At 41.3% G+C, this 21589-nt stretch overlaps 1 non-coding gene across 1 annotated transcript; it reads left to right on the plus strand.

The window, feature by feature from the left end:
- The first annotated feature begins 12782 nt into the window (after nt 1–12782).
- LOC138424945 (U6 spliceosomal RNA) lies at nt 12783–12888 on the plus strand. Its single transcript, XR_011251040.1, has one exon. It is a non-coding gene; the product is annotated as a U6 spliceosomal RNA (small nuclear RNA).
- Nucleotides 12889–21589: the final 8701 nt, after the last annotated feature.

Raw genomic sequence — 21589 nt, forward strand, 5'->3', positions numbered from 1 at the left:
TTATATTTGTATATGTGTACATACATCCTCATATCAGAGTGTGTGTGGGTATGTGTGTGTGTTTGTGTATGTGTGTGTTTAATTTAGCTGAACTCAGAAACGTGGTTCAGAGACTTTTTACATGGGAGTTTCAGGATAAACAGCTATGGACTGATTTAGTAACTAGGAAAAGATCAGGCCACTTTTAAAATGTTTTTAAATCAGAATCAGATATTTATAATGAAATTCAGTGAATCTGAACCCAAGCATTGCACACTGCTGCCTTTTCTTAGCAAGGTTCTGCTGCATATTGGGTCCTGGAAGGAAGGTGCTGAGAACTCTGGAGCGGCCAGTTGGCTTTCAGGCAGCACTGAGCCCAGCTGCCCCTGGCCTCACTCAGCCCCTCTACACGTGACTCTGCTGATGGCAGGTCCTCCCTGAACCTCTCTGCTTGATGTTGAGGTGTCACTGGAAATGGTTCTGCCCACCTGTCTAGACACTCCGTCTCCTCTGCCCCTACCTCAACTTTTTCTTTCTCCCCATTTCACATTCCATCTTTAATCAGTTTGGTGCTGACTCACAGTTCAGTTCAGTTCAGCCGCTCACTCTTGTCTGACTCTTTGTGACTGCATGGACTGCAGCACACCAGGCCTCCCTGTCCATCACCAACTCCCAGAGTTTACCCAAACCCATGTCCATCGAGTCGGTGATGCCATCCACCCATCTCATCCTCTGTCGTCCCCTTCTCCTTCTGCCCCCAATCTCTCCCAGCATCAGAGTCTTTTCCAATGAGTCAACTCTTCGCATCAGGTGGCCGAAGTATTGGAGTTTCAGCTTCAGAATCAGTCCTTCCAATGAACACTCAGGACTGATCTCCTTTAGGATGGACTGGTTGGATCTCCTTACAGTCCAAGGGACTCTCAAGAGTCTTCTCCAACACTACGGTTCAAAAACATCAATTCTTCAGCGCTCAGCTTTCTTCACAGTCCAACTCTCACATCCATACATGACTACTGAAAAAAACATACCCTTGACTAGACAGACCTTTGGTGACAAAATAATGTCTCTGCTTTTCAATATGCTGTCTAGGTTGGTCATAACTTTCCTTCCAAGAAATAAGCGTCTTTTAATTTAATGGCTACAGTCACCATCTGCAGTGATTTTGGAGCCCAAAGAAATAGTCACCCACTGTTCCCCATCTATTTGCCATGAAGTGATGGGACCAGATGCTATGATCTTAGTTTTCTGAATGTTGAGCTTTAAGCCAAATTTTTCACTCTCCACTTTCACTTTCATCAAGAGGATCTTTAGTTCTTCTTCACTTTCTGCCATAAGGGTGGTGTCATCTGCATATCTGAGGTTATTGATATTTCTCCCGGCAATCTTGATTCCAGCTTGTGCTTCTTCCACCCCAGCGTTTCTCATGATGTACTCATGATGCATAGAAGTTAAATAAGCAGGGTGACAATATACAGCCTTGACGTACTCCTTTTCCTATTTGGAACCAGTCTGTTGTTCCATGTCCAGTTCTAACTATTGCTTCCTGACCTGCATACAGATTTCTCAAGAGGCAGGTCAGGTGGTCTGGTATTCCCATCTCTTTCACAATTTTCCACAGTTTATTGTGATCCACACAGTCAAAGGCTTTGGCATAGTCAATAAAGCAGAAATAGATGTTTTTCTGGAACTCTTTTGCTTTTTTGATGATCCAGTGGATGTTGGCAATTTGATCTCTGGTTCCTCTGCCTTTTCTAAAACCAGCTTGAACATCAGGAAGTTCACAGTTCACGTATTGCTAAAGCCTGGCTTGGAGAATTTTGAGCATTACTTTGCTAGCATGTGAGATGAGTGCAACTGTGCGGTAGTTTGAGCATTCTTTGGCATTGCCTTACTTTGTGGTTTGAATGAAAACTGATCTTTTCCAATCCTGTGGCTACTGGTGAGTTTTCCAAATTTGCTGGCATATTGAGTGCAGCACTTTCACAGCATCATCTTTTAGGATTTCAGTTCAGGTCAGTTCAGTCACTCATTGCTCAACTCAAATTCCATCACCTCCACCAGCTTTGTTCATAGTGATGCTTCCTAAGGCCCACTTGACTTCACATTCCAGGATGTCTGGCTCTAGATGAGTGATCACACCATCGTGATTATCTGGATCATGAAGATCTTTTTTGTACAGTTCTTCTGTGTATTCTTGCCACCTCTTCTTAATATCTTCTGCTTCTGTTAAGTCCATACCATTTCTGTCCTTTATTGAGCCCATCTTTGCATGAAGTGTTCCTTTGGTATCTCTAATTTTCTTGAAGAGACCTCTAGTCTTTCCTATTCTATTGTTTTCCTCTATTTCTTTGCATTGATCACTGAGGAAGACTTTCTTATCTCTCCTTGCCATTCTTTGGAACTCTGCATTTAAATGGGTATATTTTTCCTTTTCTACTTTGCTTTTCACTTCTCTTCTTTTCACAGCTATTTGTAAGGCCTCCTCAGATAGCCATTTTGCTTTTTTGCATTTCTTTTTCTTGGGGATGGTCTTGATCCATGTCTCATGTACAGTGTCACGAACCTTTGTCCATAGTTCATCAAGCACTCTGTCTTTCAGATCTAGGCTCTTAAATCTATTTCTCACTTCCACTGTATAATCATAAGGGATTTGATTTAGGTCATACCTGAATGGTCTAGTGGTTTTCCCTACTTTCTTCAATTTAAGTCTGAATTTGGCAATAAGAAGTTCATGATCTGAGCCAGTCATCTACTTTTAAGTGCAGATTTCTCTCCTGACCTCCTGACACACACAAGTAATTGTCCAGAGCTGAGGATACCACTATGAGAAGGTCGAAGTTGTCACATGTGGTCATCACACAGTGCAGAGGACCTGATGGGCCCTGTTTCTCCTAACCCTCCACCTGTTTTCTGTCCATCTGTTCTTCCCATTGCTGGTCCTACAAACCAACAGTGGCCCAGAGCCCCACACAGGATCCTGGGCTTCAGACCCATGGAGGTGGTGCTTCCAAAGGCAGGCTTCCATGAACTTCTCCACAGCCACAGGCAGTCAGAGGCAGGAGCAGCTCACCTGCCAGGGCACTAACGGGAGCGTGTTCATATGGGCGTTTGATTACATATTTTTGCTTTCTTATCCCTAAGTTATTACACATGTGCACTGTCAATCTGAGTTTGAGGGAATTTCAGGAAAGAGAAGAAAGGGCTGCAGTGCTAGTAACATTTGTAGGGAGTTGTTACAGGATTCAGCTGAGTGAGTCTCAGCCCATTTCCAAACAACTGTAATGTTATTAGAGGGAGAGCTGTCCTAACACAAATTTTGGGCCCAGTTAGATCCCAAGAGCTGCTCTATGGGAAGCCTGTCTCACTGGTAATTCATGAGGAGGAAATGCATTTACAAGCAGCAGCCTTGTTTATGAAGAGTTCTCTCTATCTGACTGAGGACAGCGCTGCTCTGCTTAATCAGACATTTTGATATGCATGGCCAGTGTTTTTAAGTAATTTGTGCAAATCCTTTGTCTTTCCATTCATCTGACTTCTCCCAGAGCTCCACGTGCCCAGGCGCGCCCTTGCATTCCTGGGAGGGGGGCTATGGGGCTTCCCCAGGACAGGCTCCATGCTGGCACTGTGGTGACCAGAAGCTACTTCTACTCCCAGGGACGATGCAGTCATGGTCCAGCATGGAGGCTTTCATCTTTAGAGCAGATTTCAAACAGCTTACTCGGAACATGAATAAAACTGATTTAAGTCTGTAAAACATAACAACAAGAAAAAAATAGAGTGATTCTGATTGAATCAAGGGAGTGAGACCTGGAACCACCCTCTTGCGAACCAAATTTGAAGGCATCTGGTCTGGTGAGTGAGGGTGAAGATCTTCTCTGAATTTTGGAGGAAAATTTGAAGAGTCCTTAGCATGATGGCCCAAATTGTACTGTTGAGAGAAGTAATCAAGCCAGCCTCATCTCCTACCTTCTTCCCTCCAGATCTTGCCTTTTCTGTTTAAATATACACCTTCAGAGAAGGGGGCGGGCTGCTATCCAGATGAAAGCTCTCCATTCAATTGACTTTCACTTTTAAAGTGTGAAAGTTTATTTTCACTTTACTTTCCACTCTCTTTTTGGCCATCCAGAGATGACAAGGAGTCTGGGCCTGAAGACATCCTAGAATCTGCAACAACAGGGAGTTCAGGAGAAACCAGAGTTAGTGCCTTCCTTCTCTGATGTCTTCACGTCACCAAATATTTATTGAGCTCCTGTGGCTAGTACTGCATGATGAACTGGTGATACAAAGATGGCTAGCAAGACACTTGAAAGACTGAGGGAGACAAAATAAAATTTACTCCACACTCTGGAAAAAGCTGCAAAAACAGCTTTTTTTTTTTTTTTTTTTGTAAGATTGAAGAACCCAGGGCATGCTCCTTGGACACAGGGGTGCTGGGATGCCTTCCCAGATAATGACGATGCTGCTGGGTAGCTGGTCAATAGCTACCCCTGAGGGTTTATGTGAAAGGGAAAGAGAAAGCAAGGGTGCATTCAAGACTTCCTCAAGGAGCTTGCAACTTAATGAGGTTTATACTACATACACGTCAATGACTCATGGCAATTCCTAGGCAGCAGGGACAGAGAAATTGATGAAACAAGAAAACACAGGGGTCCCAGACGCTGGAATAAAGGGAGGTGAATGTGTCTCCACAGAGTAAAATTTTGAGTCCAGAGGTCTTTCCTTGTCTTCTCTGGGTTGCACTTGGAGCAAAAGTTTCTTTGGCAAATGTAGGAGCACCTGTATGTGGAGTCTTCCTCTGTCTCCAGGTGAATATCACAAGCTCTCCAACTGAAGTCTTTGCCTTTTCTGAGGGACTGTCATCTCATCTAGGGTGACCAGCCATCCAAGTTTGCCAGAGACTTTTGTGGTTTAAAACCTAAATATCCCACATTCTGGGTACTTGGCCCTCTAACTTACCTATAACAGTCTGAGCTGGGGAAGGGCAATCTAACTCTCTGCCCTCTTTTCCACCCGCCACTCTCTTCCCTCACTATCCAGTATACCAAGCACAAGCTCTCCAGTCCTAATCAATAGGGAGAACGAGTAATACCTACAACATCCGCTTCCTGTCCTGTGAAGATCCCTGTGACAGAGAAGCACAAATGCTGCTTGCCCACTGATAACCAACAAATGACAGAAGCTCCAGAAGGAAGAAAGTAGTCTAGTTAACCTGCCGTATATGCAACCCATCCGGCTTGATGTCCGGCACATAGTAACAACTCTTATCACTCCTGCGTGCCAGATGCAGTCAGTGGCCTCACACTCTAGTAAGAGATACAGAGAAGACATGAGTGTGTGTATTTTAAGGCAGATTTGACTTGAAGTATTGAAAAATGTACCTGGCCAGATATATGTGAGGTATACAAAATTTCTTTGGCATGAAGAAAAATTATTAGAAGGTAAAGGCCTGCAGGGTGTGATGGGAGACCACTTGTGACCATCTGTGGAGCAATGTGCCACTCAATCTGTAGCTGCTCAGATTTTCTGGTCTGTGCTCAGGGGCAGTTCCCACTTCCATCATTTCTGCCAGGCTTCTAAATCTTCTTTGTGACTAAAATGAAATCCTGCTGCCTGTCTGGAAATGAAGCAGGAGATTATTTCTCTGGATGCTCGTTTCATTGATCTCAGAATGTGTTTTTGAGTCTGGGGACCTCTCATCATCTATAGCTAATGGGGACAAGGTTTTAAAAGTGGTTTGTTCTCTGACACTTTTCTAATTAGGTCAATAAACAAGTATACTAAAGAAATGCTATCTTTGCAAGCTTTTGCTAGCTGCACATCTGAAGATTGCCCTGGAGACCCTCGCTTTAATCAGAATCAGCAGGGGGTCTACACAGTTTCATCGTCTGTAGAATTTTTCAGTGTTTCACTTCAGACACAAATTTAGGAAACTGTGGCTAATATGTGATGTCACAATGACACATATCAAAATATAAATTTACTTTTCACCATGTGCACTAGATCTTCACCAAAGCTCTGCCTGGTCCTCTGCTTTTCAAATATTTATTCCTCAGATTTGGGGAATTCAGCCTTGTTTGTCACAACATTGTTGATAAGAGTAAAAATCAGCAAAACTTGGTTGTGGAACCATAGACACTGTCTGTCTATGGAACACAGTGCAGCCCTTTAATCTCTATCCTTGGGCTAGAATACTGAAACACCAACTGGTAGGGGGATATGTACTTTACAAATTTATTTTTTAATACATGTGTGCTGTGCTGTGCTAAGTCACTTTAGTTATGTCCAACTCTTTGCAACCATTTGGACCATAGCCTCCCAGGCTGTTCTGTCCGTGGGATTCTCCAGGCAGGAATACTAGAGTGGGTTGGCATGCCCTCCTCCAGGGGATCTTCCCAACCAGGGTATTGAACCCAAGTCTACTATGGCTCCAGCATTGGCAGGTGATTAGAAATAAGGATGGACTATTAACAGTGTTCACATAATTTACAGCTGAATTATGGGAATATTATTTTCCATATCTGAATACTCTATTTTCTAAATACTAGTGGATCACTGGTATATGGGTAACTAGCATAGTTAAAGCTAAATAAGATAATATAAGCTTGAAGACGGAAATCATTTTCTCTTATAGCAGAGAATTGCTACTAATCCTAGTGCCCAGAGGACCCAGAAAGCAACTCAGCATGGCAGGAAGTCTAGAACTCAGGAGACCCGATTCTGCTCCCTCATTTCATGATGAGGGAACCAAAACCCTTTGGGCCAAATGTCTTGCTTGAATCCCTGTAGTTCATTAGTACAGTAACCAGATTTTCTGACTTCTGTTTAAAGTTAGGAAATAGCTTTCAAATGCCTCACATCTTTTTTTATGACTTTTTTAAAATTTAATATTGGAGAGTTATTGCTTTACAGTATTATGCTGGTTTCTGCCAAACATCAACATGAATCAGCCACAGGTACACATATATCCCCTTCCTCTTGAACCTCCCTCCCATCTCCCACCCCTCCTACCCCTCTAGGTTGACGCAGAGCCCTGGCTTGAGCTCCCTGTATCACACAGCAAATTCCCACTGGCTGTTTTATACATGGTAATGTATATGTTTCCTTCCATGCTGCTCTCTCAATTCATCCCACCCTCTCCTTCCCCTACTGTGTCCACAAATCTGTTCTCTATGTCTGTGCCTCTATTCCTGCCCCGCAAATAGGTTCATCAGCACCAGCTCTCTAGATTCCATACACATGCATTAATATATATTTCTCCTTCTCATTCTGACTTACTTTACTCTGTTCGATAGGCTCTAGTTTCATCCACCTCATTAGGACTGACTCACATGCATTCTTTTTTGTAGCTGAGTAATATTCCATTAGATGCTTATATCTTTCCTTTTCTCCTTTGCTTTTCACTTCTCTTCTTTTCACAGCTATTTGTAAGGCCTCCCCAGACAGCCGTTTTGCTTTTTTGCATTTCTTTTCCATGGGGATGATCTTGATCCCTGTCTCCTGCACAATGTCACGAACTTCATTCCATAGTTCATCAGGCACTCTATCTATCAGAACTAGGCCCTTAGATCTATTTCTCACTTCCACTGTATAATCATAAGGGATTTGATTTAGGTCATACCTGAATGGTGTAGTGGTTTTCCCTACTTTCTTCAATTTGTGTCTGAATTTGGTAATAAGGAGTTCATGATCGGAGCCACAGTCAGCTCCTGGTCTTGTTTTTGTTGACTGTATAGAGCTTCTCCATCTTTGGCTGCAAAGAATATAGTCAATCTGATTTCTGTGTTGACCATCTGGTGATGTCCATGTGTAGAGTCTTCTCTTGTGTTGTTGGAAGAGGGTGTTTGCTATGACCAGTGCATTTTCTTGGCAAAACTCTATTAGTCTTTGCCCTGCTTCATTCTGCATTCCAAGGCCAAATTTGCCTGTTTCTCCAGGTGTTTCTTGACTTCCTTCTTTAGCATTCCAGTCCCCTATAATGAAAAGGACATCTTTTTGGGGTGTTAGTTCTAAAAGGTCTTGTAGGTCTTCATAGAACCGTTCAACTTCAGTTTCTCCAGCATTACTGGTTGGGGCATAGACTTGGATTACTGCAATATTGAATGGTTTGCCTTGGAGATGAACAGAGATCATTCTGTCATTTTTGAGATTACATCCAAGTACTGCATTTCGGACTCTTCTGTTGACCATGATGGCTACTCCATTTCTTCTGAGGGATTCCTGCCCGCAGAAGTAGATATAATGGTCATCTGAGTTAAATTCACCCATTCCAGTCAATTTTAGTTCGCTGATTCCTAGAATGTCGATGTTCCCTCTTGCCATCTCTTGTTTGACCACTTTCAATTTGCCTTGATTCATGGACCTGACATTCCAGGTTCCTATGCAATATTGCTGTTTATAGCATTGGACCTTGCTTCTATCACCAGTCACATCCACAGCTGGGTATTGTTTTTGCTTTGGCTCTATCCCTTAATTCTTTCTGGAGTTATTTCTCCACTGATCTCCAGTAGCATATTGGGCACCTACTGACCTGGGGAGTTTCTCTTTCAGTATCCTATCATTTTGCCTTTTCATACTGTTCATGGGATTCTCAAGGCAAGAATACTGAAGTGGTTTGCCATTCCCTACTCCAGTGGACCACATTCTGTCGGACCTCTCCACCATGACCCGCCTGTCTTGGGTTGCCCCATGGGCATGGCTTAGTTTCATTGAGTTAGACAAGGCTGTGGTCCTAGTGTGATTAGATTGACTAGTTTTCTGTGAGTATGGTTTCAGTGTGTCTGCCCTCTGATGCCCTCTTGCAACACCTACCATCTTACTTGGGTTTCTCTTACCTTGGGCGTGGGGTATCTCTTCATGGCTGCTCTAGCAAAGTGCAGTTGCTGCTCCTTACCTTGGACGAGGGGTATCTCCTCACCAACGCCCTTCCTGACCTTCAATGTGGTATAGCTCCTCTAGGCTCTCCTGCGCCCATGCAGCCACTGCTTCTTGGACAGGATCAATAAAGGACAGAAATGGTATGGACCAAAAAGAAGCAGAAGATATTAAGAAGAGGTGGCAAGAATACACAGAAGAACTGTACAAAAAAGATCTTCACGACCCAGATAATCATGATGGTGTGATCACTCATCTAGAGCCAGACATCCTAGAATGTGAAGTCAAGTGGGCCTTAGAAAGCATTGCTATGAACAAAGCTAGTGGAGGTGATGGAATTCCAGTTGAGCTGTTTCAAATCCTGAAAGATGATGCTGTGAAAGTGTTGCGTTCAATATGCCAGCAAATTTGGAACACTCAGCAGTGGCCACAGGACTGGAAAAGGTCAGTTTTCATTCCAATCCCAAAGAAAGGCAATGCAAAAGAATGCTCAAACTACCACACAATTGCACTCATCTCACACGCTAGTAAAGTAATGCTCAAAATTCTCCAAGCCAGGCTTCAGCAATACGTGAACCGTGAACTCCCTGATGTTCAAGCTGGTTTTAGAAAAGGCAGAGGAACCAGAGATCAAATTGCCAACATCTGCTGGATCATGGAAAAAAGCAGGAGAGTTCCAGAAAAACATCTATTTCTGCTTTATTGACTATGCCAAAGCCTTTGACTGTGTGGATCAAATAAACTGTGGAAAATTCTGAAAGAGATGGGAATACCAGACCACCTGACCTGCCTCTTGAGAAATCTGTATGCAGGTCACGAAGCAACAGTTAGAACTGGACATGGAACAACAGACTGGTTCCAAATAGGAAAAGGAGTACGTCAAGGCTGTATACTGTCACCCTGCTTATTTAACTTCTATGCATAGTACATCATGAGAAACGCTGGGGTGGAAGAAACACAAGCTGGAATCAAGATTGCTGGGAGAAATATCAATAACCTCAGATATGCAGATGACACCACCCTGATGGCAGAAAGTGAAGAGGAACTAAAAAGCCTCTTGATGAAAGTGAAAGTGGAGAGTGAAAAAGTTGGCTTAAAGCTCAACATTCAGAAAACGAAGATCATCGCCTCCAGTCCCATCACTTCATGGGAAATAGATGGGGAAACAGTGGAAACAGTGTCAGACTTTATTTTGGGGGGCTCCAAAATCAGATGGTGATTGCAGCCATGAAATTAAAAGATGCTTACTCCTTGGAAGAAAAGTTATTACCAACCTAGATAGTATATTCAAAAGCAGAGACATTACTTTGCCAGCTAAGGTCCGTCTAGTCAAGGCTATGGTTTTTCCAGTAGTCATGTATGGATGTGAGAGTTGGACTGTGAAGAAAGCTGAGTGCCGAAGAATTGATGCTTTTGAACTGTGGTGTTGGAGAAGACTCTTGAGAGTCCCTTGGACTGCAAGGAGATCAGCCCTGGGATTTCTTTGGAAGGAATGATGCTAAAGCTGAAACTCCAGTACTTTGGCCACCTCATGCGAAGCGTTGACTCATTGGAAAAGCCTCTGATGCTGGGAGGGATTGAGGGCAGGAGGAGAAGGGGACGACAGAGGATGAGATGGCTGGATGACATCACTGACTCGATGGACATGAGTCTGAGTGAACTCCGGGAGTTGGTGATGGACAAGAAGGCCTGGCGTGCTGCAATTCATGAGGTCACAAAGAGTTGGACATGACTGAGTGACTGAACCGAACTGAACTGAATATTCCATTGTGTATATGTACCAAAATTTCTGTTACAATTCATCAGTTAATGGACATCTAGGTTGCTTCCATGTCCTAGCTATTGTAAAAAGTGCTGCAATGAACAATTTTGTGGTACATTCTCAGGATATATCCCCAGTAGTAGTAGGATTGTTGGGTCATATGGTATTTCTATGCCTAGTTTTTTAAGGAATCTCCATACTGTTCTCCATTGTGGCTGTATCAATTTACATTCCCAACAGTGCAAGAGGATTCCCTTTTCTCTACATCCTCTCCAGCATTTATTGTTTGTAGATTTTTTGATGATAGCCATTCTGCCCTGTGTGAGGTGATATCTCATTGTAGTTTTTATTTGTGTTTCTCTAATAAAGAGTGATGTTGAGCATCTTTTCATATGTTCATTAGCCATCTGTAAGTCTTCTTTGGAATAATGTCTGCCCAGGTCTTCCACCCATTTTTTGATTTATTTGTCTGTTTTTCTGGTATTGAGCTGCATGAACTTGTATATTTTGGAGATTGTCAGTTGTTTCATTTGAAATTATTCTCTCCCATTCTGAGGGTTGTCTTTTAATATTCTTTATTGTTTCCTTTACTGTGCAAAATCTTTTAAGTTTAATTAAGTCTCATTTGTTTACTTTTGTTTTCACTTCCATTACTCTAGGAGGTGGGTCAAAGAGGATCTTGCTGTGATGTATGTCAAAGAGTACTGCTTATGTTTTCCGCTAAGAGCTTTAATAGTTTCTGGCCTTACATTTAAATCTTCAATCCATTTTGTGTTTATTTTTGTGTATAGCATTAGAAAGTGTTCTAGTTTCATTCTTTTACATGTAGCTGTCCAGTTTTCCTGGCACCATTTATTGAAGAGCTTGTCTTTTCTCCATTGTGTATTCATGCCTCCTTTGTCAAAAAATAAGGTGCACGGGTTTACTCTGGGCTTTCTGTCTTGTTCCATTGGTCTATGTTTCTGTATTTGTGCCAGTACCATGCTGTCTTAAAGACTGTAGCTTTGTAGTATAGTCTGAAGTCAGGAAGGTTTATTCTTCCAGCTCCACTCTTCTTTCTCAAGATTGCTTTGTCTATTTGGGGTCTTTTATGTTTCCTTACAAATCGTGAAATTTTTTGTTCTAGTTCTATGATAAATGCCATTGGTAATTTGATAGAGATTGCATTGAATCAGTAGATTACTTTGGGTAGTATAGTCATTTTCACAATGTTATATCTCTCATCTGTTTGTGTCAGCTTTGATTTCTTTCATCAGTGTCTTATAGTTTTCTGCATACGGTCTTTTGTCTCTTTAGGTAGGTTTATCCGTAGGTATTTTATTCTTTTTGCTGCAGTGGTGAATGAGATTGCCTCACAGTCTTAATGAGAACTGCTCACTTAAGCCCATCAATTTTGTGTCTCACACACAGCTAGAACACTTCAGAGAATACACAATAGCTTTTAAATGCAGTCAGTACTCATGAACAAAAAGGTGGAAAATCTTTGGAAATTTCTGACAGCAGCCAGGCTTGACTTGTGAGGCTGACATGTCTGGGTTTGGGCTGGGACAGCTGAGTGCCTGAGTTCCCTCTCTACCCAGCCTCATCCTCCAGCAGTATGGTCCAGGCTTGTTCATGTGGCCCCATCAACAGTGAGTAGACAGGCCACCAAAAAAAGATGAACCTTGTCATTTGTGGCAACATGCATGTACCTTGAGGTCACTTTGCTAAGTGAAATGAGTCAGAAAAAGAGAAACACCATATGACTTCATGCATGTGTGGAATATAAAAAAAGAAGAAAATTAATGAAACAATCAAAACCAAAACAGACATGTAGATACAGAGAACAGAGTGGTGATTGCCAGATGAGGAGGGGAGTGAGATAGGGCAAAATAAGTAAAGGGTATCAACTGTATGGTCATGTATGGAAACTAAATTTTTGGTGATGAGCAAACTAAGATATATGGAGGTAGAAATATAGTATTGTACACATGGAACTTAGGTACCTCAATAACATATAAATCTTTTAAAAATCAGTGAATTTCTCCTCAGTGAAAGGGAATGGTGGAAAGTTCCAGAAATTTAAAAGAGCCTGCGCCACATTATGGCTGGGAAGTGTGTATGTGAAATTGTCATAAGAGCATTGGTTATAATTTAGAAGATTCTCAGAAGTTTAAAAGAATGAGGACGAGTGCTTGCTTCGGCAGCACATATACTAAAGTTGGAACCATACGGGAATATTAGCATGACTCCTGCGCAAGGATGACATGCAAATTTGGAAACTGCTCCATATTTTTATGTAAAAATAGAGTCAAGGATCTACTGTATTGCACAGGGACTTCTACCCAACACTGTAATAAACTATACAGGGAAAGAGAAAAAAAAGAACAGATATACGTCTATGTATGATTGAATCAAGTGGCAAGTCAGCTGACACAAACACTACATTGTAAATCAAATATACTCCAGTATAAAATTTTTTTAAAAAGAGTGAGGACAAGATCTCCAAGACCCTTTCCAGCTCTGTAATCCTATTAAAAAATAAATACAAATGTTAGCAAAACAAAACACAAAAAAAGAAGAAAATAACAGTAGGTGGAAATATAAGACCTCTTAAAGACCAGGCATGAAACTGGTACACTGCCATTTTCATCCCATTGCTAATCCAAGTCAATGGAAAAGCCAACCCAGATTCAAGGGATAAGGAAACAGATTTTGCTTCTTTTATAATATTTACTTTTTTTATTTGGGGGGATGCTCCAGGTATTAGTTGTGGCATGTGGAATCTAGTTCCCTGAGCAAGAATTGAACCAGGGCCCCCTGCATTGGGAACACAGAGTCTTAGCCACTGGACAGACAGCCAAGGAAGTCTCAGATTCCACTTCTTGATGGGAGATGCTACAAAGAATTGTGGTCATGTTTGCTGTCTGTTCCCTATCAGGTCGCTAGGAGTCGGACATGACTGAGCGACTTCACTTTCACTTTCCACTTTCATGAACTGGAGAAGGAAATGGCAACCCACTCCAGTGTTCTTGCCTGGAGAATCCCAGGGACGGGGGAGCCTGGTGGGCTGCTGTCTCTGGGGTCGCACAGAGTCGGACACGACTGAAGCGACTTAGCAGCAACAGCAGCAGCAGCAACAGTTACCTGAGGAAAGTGATCTGTTCCAAGAAGAATAACCTACTATGTCCCTGTATTATTCAAGGTACCCAGACTCTAGAGATGAGCCCACATCTGAAGATACATCAATTAAACAGCATAAAATAATGAAGTCCCAGACTTGGGATTTGGACTTGGCAGAACAAGGGCAGAGCTGAGACCTTTAGCCATGATTTTCTTCACCGTTCAACTCAAAGAGCAGCTCTTCCAAATTGTTATTCATATGCCTAAACCAAATATTACCAATTGCTTTCCTTTGAGCCTTCCTAGCAATATATGGGTTATCTGCAATTGTCCTTATCTTACCTGACTGTGTAGTAAAATCATTTTACTGGTTTGAAATCCCAGTCTAAATTTAGGCTACTTGAGGACAGGCACTGCAACTTGACCATTACTACATCTCCGAAGCATCAGGCACAGCAAGTACACTGGAATACACTTGTACTTTAAGATATTTGCATGAGTATTTATAACTAAATTTGGTCTGTAGTTTTTTTTTTCTATTGTACTATATTTGGCAGAGTTTTTAAAAAATGTGTATCCATCTGATAAAAATAATTTGTAAACTTTCCTTTTTGTGCTATAAATAATTCAAATATCATAAATTAAGGGGCACATCCCTGTAGGGATCTTGGATTGAGAGTGTATGGCTTGCTGCTTCACCAGTCACCTTAGTTACATCTTAGCCATTTTCTCATTGTGCATCATCTGTGTTGTACCAAGCCCTTTCCACAACCCCATGTATCTACGTATTACAGGAACACAGAAATTGTCCATTTAGGGCAACAAAAGTCTCATGAACATCATGTTGCTGTGAAAAGCAGGTGTCTGAAAGCTTCCGTGTTCACCTTCAAGTTGGAATACAAATTAGAGAAAGAAAGAGAATGTCACAGGTGTTGGAGAGCATGCTATGCTCCACTGCTGAGTGAAAAACGCATTTGCTGAAAGCAAGCTGCCACCACTTATGAAAAGCTATCGGGGCTCAGAGTCCAATTAGAGAGGGAAAAAATCAATAGTGATTCACTTCCTTGTTAGTGGAATTGATTTTCCTGATAAAGTTCACAATATTCTTAGACTTGGTCTTAATCATTTTCTGGGAAAATGGCACAGCTCCAGCTCTCCCAAGTTGTATAGTTAAATTGAGATCAGTGGTTTAGCAGTGCAGGGAGTTACAAATCAATCTCATCAAAGAGGAAAATGCATCCCTCAGACAGAAAGTGAGCAAAAATACCAGCCAGACATCCCTCTCTCGACAAATATTCAGATGTTTATTTTATCTCTTTTAAAAAATTTTAGGTAAGGACCATGACCTTCCAGTTTTCATTCAGACCTGAATGTCAAAATGGATACATGGTTTCATTTTTCTTGTTTTGATAAATAAAACTGTGCCCTTGGGTTTAGAAGACTTGTCTGTATTCCAGCTCCCTCTTCCTAGCCTCATGACCTTGAGAGAATCATTTCATTTCCCTGAATTGCTCTTCATCTTTAAAAAGAGATTGGATTTGCCAATGTGTGTGCCAGATGAATATGTGGCTATCAAACAATTATGTGTAATTCAGCAATTACTTGTAATTAAGCAATTACATATAGCAGACACTGGTCCAAGTGCATCAACTCTTTGAACCCTCACAACCACCCTGTGGAAAAGCTATCATTATCCCTCCATTTAGAGAGAAGGACACAGGGATGTAGAGAGGTTTAGGTAATTTGCCCAATCTTAATTCTTATTCAGGGCCACATGAAACACAGGGACTTGATCACTGTTTCTAGAAAGGATTCTAGAACCAAATAAATTTGGGAAACACCACCTCCTATATTCTCCTTTTGGGAATTTACATTTCATGTTAGTTAATGACAGGTTCTGGGGAGTCCTGAAGCAGACACCAGTTTATCTCAGCATTTTTCAAATAGTTTGGTCATAGATCTTTATCATGCAATACCAGCAACATCCCAAAGGACAATCAACTAAGAATCAGAAAATATTTGAGTTCCAGTTCTAAACACAAGTTCTTAAGTGAACTTGAAAATCGCTTAAATTTTACAAACCTGTTTCCATTATTAAGCTAGTGAAACACCTACTTCAGCAAAGCATTTATCAATACATGAATTAAATAAGATGCCATATGGGGAAGCTTTTTTTGTAGCTAATGAAATATTACACAAATGCTAGGTGTTATTTTCATTAATTCAATTCTTTGAACATGAAATATGAGAAATGGTTTCCCAACCAGAGACAGCCTTTGTCACTCAATCATTTGTAAAACTCATTCCTTCTCTTTTTCTCTTTTTTTCCTTTAACCATGAAGTCTACTCCAACGTTACTATCCAAACGGCAAAATAATTGAATCCCATTAACTGCTTTTTTCTGTTATACTCATTTAACAAGGTCTCTATTCAATCTTTGATTGAATGATTGCTCTAAAAATTAATTCTATAAACTCCTATTTGAGACTGTTTTAAATTAAACACAGAAACCTGGTATTGTTTCAACAAATTGATAAATATATTACTTGTGCATAACTGTGTTCTAGAAGTTCAGCACATCTCATTTTTATTCTTGTTGCTTGTCATTTGTTTCCTACTATTGATATCACATTCTGTATCTCCTCTACTCATTCTGAAACACTGCTATTTCACCACTGTATGTTGCATTAAAAATGAGATTCAGCATGAGAAAGATCCTCTAGATTCAAGGAATTTAATAGTCAGAGTACCATCAAGCAGTGTGTGTGTGTGTGTGTGTGTGTGTGTGTGTGTGTGTGTAGTAAGTTCCCTACTTACAAACCTTCTGTTGCGAACTTTCAAAGGGGTGAACATTCGTTCACATGTCCAATCACGTAAGTTAGTTCCCGCGTCTGGTGTACATTGTCATGTGCACAACTTGACAAGTGGTTGTGCTTCAGTGTACAGCACTATTTAGAGTGCAATAGTATAGAATCTTTACAGCAGCCTGCCCTGTGTCTCCTATTGCTGATGATCCTTGAGCTCTACCTTCTCCCACCTCCTCTCCCTCCTTCAGTCAGTAACTCCTCTTTCCAGTTCGCTGGATGCCAGCACTTGTATGTCAGCTGTTGTACTGTATCACTGTACTTTCCAAGGTGCCATACTGCAAGATTGTGGCTTCCCTGATAGCTAAGTTGGTAAAGAATCTGCCTGCAATGCAGGAGACCCCGGTTTGATTCTTGGGTTGGGATGATCCACTGGAGAAGGGTTCGCCTACCCACTCCAGTATTCTTGGGTTTCCCTTGTGGCTTAGCTGGTAAAGAATCCGCCTGCAACGTGGGAGACCTGGATTCAATGCCTGGGTTGGGAAGATCCCCTGGAGAAGGGAAAGGCTACCCACTCCAGTATTCTGCCCTGGAGAATTCCATGGACTATATAGTCCATGGGGTCACAAAGAGTCAGACAGGACTGAGCGGACTTCACTTTCACTTTTTACTGCAAGATTAAAAATGTTTTATTTTTTGTATTTATGTATTATTTGTGTGAGAAATATTATAAATCTTTTACAGTACAGTACTTTATAGCCAATTGTGTTACTTAGGTACCTAGGCTAACTTTGTTGGACTAAGAACAAATTGGACTCATGAATTCACTCTCAGAACAGAACTTGTTCATATACAAACTCATTTACTATACAAACTATGGCCTGCACACCAAACCAAATCCTTCATCCTGTTTTTGTACAGTCCAGGAGTTAAGAAAAGCTTTCTTAATGATTAAGAGGCATGGAAAGAAATAAATACCATGACAAGTGAAAATTATATGAAATTCAAATTTCAGTGTCCTTAAGTTTCACTGGAGTACAGTCACACCTGTTTGTTTACATATTATCTGCAATAAGGCAGCCTTCACTATGGTTTAGTAGAAATATCAGGGGGCTTTGGACCTTGGCATAAACCTTGCCTTTGGTTTTCTTAGCTGTCTGTCCTTGGGTACACCATTTGAACATTCTCAATCTGTCTTCTTCTCCTTAAAATTGGACTCATGAATTTAGCCCAGTACCTACCACAAAGCAGTGTCCTGAAAAGTGTCAGTTTTCTCTCCCAGAGTCCCAGCAAGGGCCATGGGAAATGCATTACAAATGCCTTCCAGCAATCTGTTTTGCAGTCTAGACCACAAAGCAACTGAAAATTAAAGAGCCAAGCAGCCCCCAGCCTGCTCCCTGCAGCTTATTCACAGCACTTTTCAGGTCTACCTGACTGGAAAGTAATACATTTCAGAAAGACTGTGTAGTCTTTCCTTGTTGTAAACAACTACCTGGCTACATGAACTTCTCACTGGAGATGTGCTTCAATGTTAGACATCCAGCCCAGATATAACCACTTCTCTCTTACCCTTCTAATGCTGTCTATTTTGGTCTCTGTGGTGCTTCAGCCTCATCTCCACATTCTATGAGTCTCTCAGTGGTGAAAATGTTCTTGAATAGTTGTTAGTTGTTCTTATTGTGAGGAGGAGTGAGGTTAGGAACAAGCTGTGTCGTTAAATGTTGATGACATCACTCCTCAGTTCAGTTCAGTTCAGTTCAGTCGCTCAGTCATGTCCTACTCTTTGCAACCCCATGAATCACAGCACGCCAGGCCTCCCTGTCCATCACCAACTCCCAGAGTTCACTCAAACTCATGTCCATTGAGTCAGTGATGTCATCCAGCCATCTCATCCTCTGTCATCCCCTTCTCCTCCTGCCCCCAATCCCTCCCAGCATCAGGGTCTTTTCCAGTGAGTCAACTCCTCGCATGAGGTGGCCAAAGTATTGGAGTTTCAGCTTTAGCATCAGTCCTTCCAATGAACAACCAGGACTGATCTCCTTTAGGATGGACTGGTTGGATCTCCTTGCAGTCCAAGGGACTCTCAAGAGTCTTCTCCAACACCACAGTTCAAAAGCATCAATTCTTCAGCACTCAGCTTTCTTCACAGTCCAACTCTGACCTCCGTACATGACCACTGGAAAAACCGTAGCCTTGACTAGACAGACTTTTGTTGGCAAAGTAATATCTCTGCTTTTCAATATATTGTCTAGGTTGGTCATAACTTTCCTTCCAAGGAGTAAGTGTCTTTTAATTTCATGGCTACAGTCACCATCTGCAGTGATTTTGGAGCCCCAAAAAAAATAATGTCTGACACTGTTTTCCCATCTATTTGCCACAAAGTGATGGGACCAGATGACATGATCTTAGTTTTCTGAATCCTAGGGTTCTTGATTGACAGGTTTTTTTCCTCTAGCACTTTGAATACTCTTTTTCCACCGCCTTCTGATCTCAATTATTTCTATTGAGAAGTCAGATGTTAATCTCATTGGGTTCCCTTGTTAATAATGAATCATTTTTCTCCTGATGCTTTTCCAGATCTTGTCTTTGGCTTTCAGCATTTTTACTATGATGTATCTATTTGTGTCTCTTTGCACGTTTATTCTACTTTAAGTTTGTTGAGCTTCCTAGATGTTTAAGTTAGCGTTTTTCCATAAAGTTGGGATGTTTCCATCCCCATTATTTCATCAGTATTTTTTCTATTGTTTTCAGCTTCCCTATTTCTGGTATTATCATATACATGTTGGCACACTTAATGCACTAGTGTTTCTCTGAGGCTCTGTTTATTTTTATTATTTTTTTCTCTTCTTCAGATCACATAATTTCTATTGCTCTATCCTCAAGTCTGCTAATTCTTTCTTCTGACAGTTGAAATCTATTGTTGAGTCCCTCAAGTGAATTTTTCATTTCACTTCCCCTACTTTTCAATTTAAGAAGCTTCACTTTGCCCTTTAATATGCTTTTTGTCTCATTATTGATACTTCCTGTTTGGTGGAACATTATCATCATACCTTCTTTTACTCCTTTAAACATTTTTTCTTTAGTTCTTTAACATATTTATAATGGCTACTTTGAAGTTTTGTTTTTTTTTTATTTTTTTAATTTTAAAATCTTTAATTCTTACATGTGTTCCCAAACATGAACTCCCCCCTCCCACCTCCCTCCCCATTTTATATGACATCTGGTCTCTTTTAGAAGCAATTGCCATTGCCTGCATTTTTATGATATATGGGTCATATTTTCCTATTTCTTTGCATTCCTTATAGATTTTGTTGGAAACTAGATATTTCAGATAAAATATTGTAACAACTGTGGCTGGATATTGGTACCCCTTCTTGGGCCTGTTATTATTATTTGATTTTTTTATTTGTCTAGTGACTGACTGGATTATTTTCGTGACGTCTGTCCCCCTTTAACACTGTCCTGCAGTGTTGAGCCTCTGATGTTGGTCCTCAGTGAAGTGCAGTGTTTCCTGAAATAAGAATGGTTCAGTTAGGGATCTCTTTGACCATCTCTTTCCCTGACGCATTCATGAACTTCATGCCAGACACTCCCATCCAGGGAGTTTCACCTTTGCTTCTTCTTTCTCTACAGTTCTTCCTCCAGATATTGCCATGGCTTACTTTCTCATTTCACTCAGGTCTTGAGTCAAATGTTATTTCCAGATAAAACCCTTCCCTGGCAAATCTATATATTAGTAGAATAGCAGCCCCTCGTTGGTTGCTTCCTTGTGTTATTTTTTCCCCATGATATTTATACTGACTGGCATGATGGCATGATATTTCTTATTGTCCATCTCATACCCCAAAATGTAAAATTCACAAAACGTGAATTTCGCCTCCTCCGCTCACTGTTACATCAACTCTAGAGGCTAAGAGAGTTCTTGGCACAGAGTAGGCCCTCTCCAAATTTTTGTTATTAAATTATGGAAAAACTAAATAAATACTGTGTTCCTATACTAGACACTAGAAGTGAAGGAAGTATACTCTAGGAATAAGACTAAGATAAGGAAATTTGCGAATGCAGAAACACCGAAGAAAGGCAGAAACTCTTCTGCCTTCGTGGACTTGCTCTTCTGTCTATCTAAGGAAGTAACTCCTTGTTCCTTTGCTTTAAAATTTCACAAATCTCAAGCTGCAAGGCAGAAGAGAGGAGGAACTGGTGAAGGAGGAGAAAGTAATTTGATTGTGTTTCATTTTCACAAGCACACTCGTCCTCAGGGATAGGGAACTCTATGCAAGGGCAAGTATCAGGGACCAGAGCCACCAAGAGGACAGTGTCACATGTATGTTTCCACAAAATGCTTACATGTAGCTGAGCAATAGGTCACTTCTCTGGTTCAACTCCTTTGAGGGTTCCTGCTCTTCCCCCAGAAAAAAAACCCTTAATATCATTGAAAATCCTTAATACCACTGAAAGATCCTATGGAATCTGGCCTCAGCCTTCCTCTCTGAGTGTATTTCAGGCCACCTGCTTCCCAACTTTACTGACCTCTCTTCCACTCCCCAGATGCTTCCTCAGCACCTTTACAGACACTATCCGGCAGCCTTCTAACTTTCCCCTTCAGGCATGGCCCAGATAACCTTAGTTCACCTTTCAGGTCCCAACTCAAATGTTACTTCCACCAGGCCTCTTCTGACTTAAACTAAATAGTCTCTTGTATTATTAGGGTAAATCTAGCTGCTATATATAACAAATAGACTTCAGCACAAAAATGGCTCATACCCAGTAGAACTATGTGTCTCGCTCATGTAGCCAGGCAAGGCAGGATCATTCAAGTGCACAGGCTCATGTAGTTATCAACTCCTTCAACAAGCGGCTTCTAAGATCACCATGATAACCTCCAGCCCAGGCAGCTGGATCAGGGTAAGAGCACAGAGGAGAATATATGGGTGATTTTATAGGCCAAACTGAACATCAGCACACATCACATCTTTGCACATTCCATCAGTCACAGGGCCATGCCTGACTGCAAAAGAGATGGGGTAGTCTTGTCCTGCTGTATTCCCAGGAATAAGAGGAGAATATGGAT

The sequence above is a fragment of the Ovis canadensis genome, chromosome 19 (genome assembly GCF_042477335.2).
Source record: "Ovis canadensis isolate MfBH-ARS-UI-01 breed Bighorn chromosome 19, ARS-UI_OviCan_v2, whole genome shotgun sequence".
In the NCBI taxonomy this organism is placed as follows: Eukaryota; Metazoa; Chordata; class Mammalia; order Artiodactyla; family Bovidae; genus Ovis; species Ovis canadensis.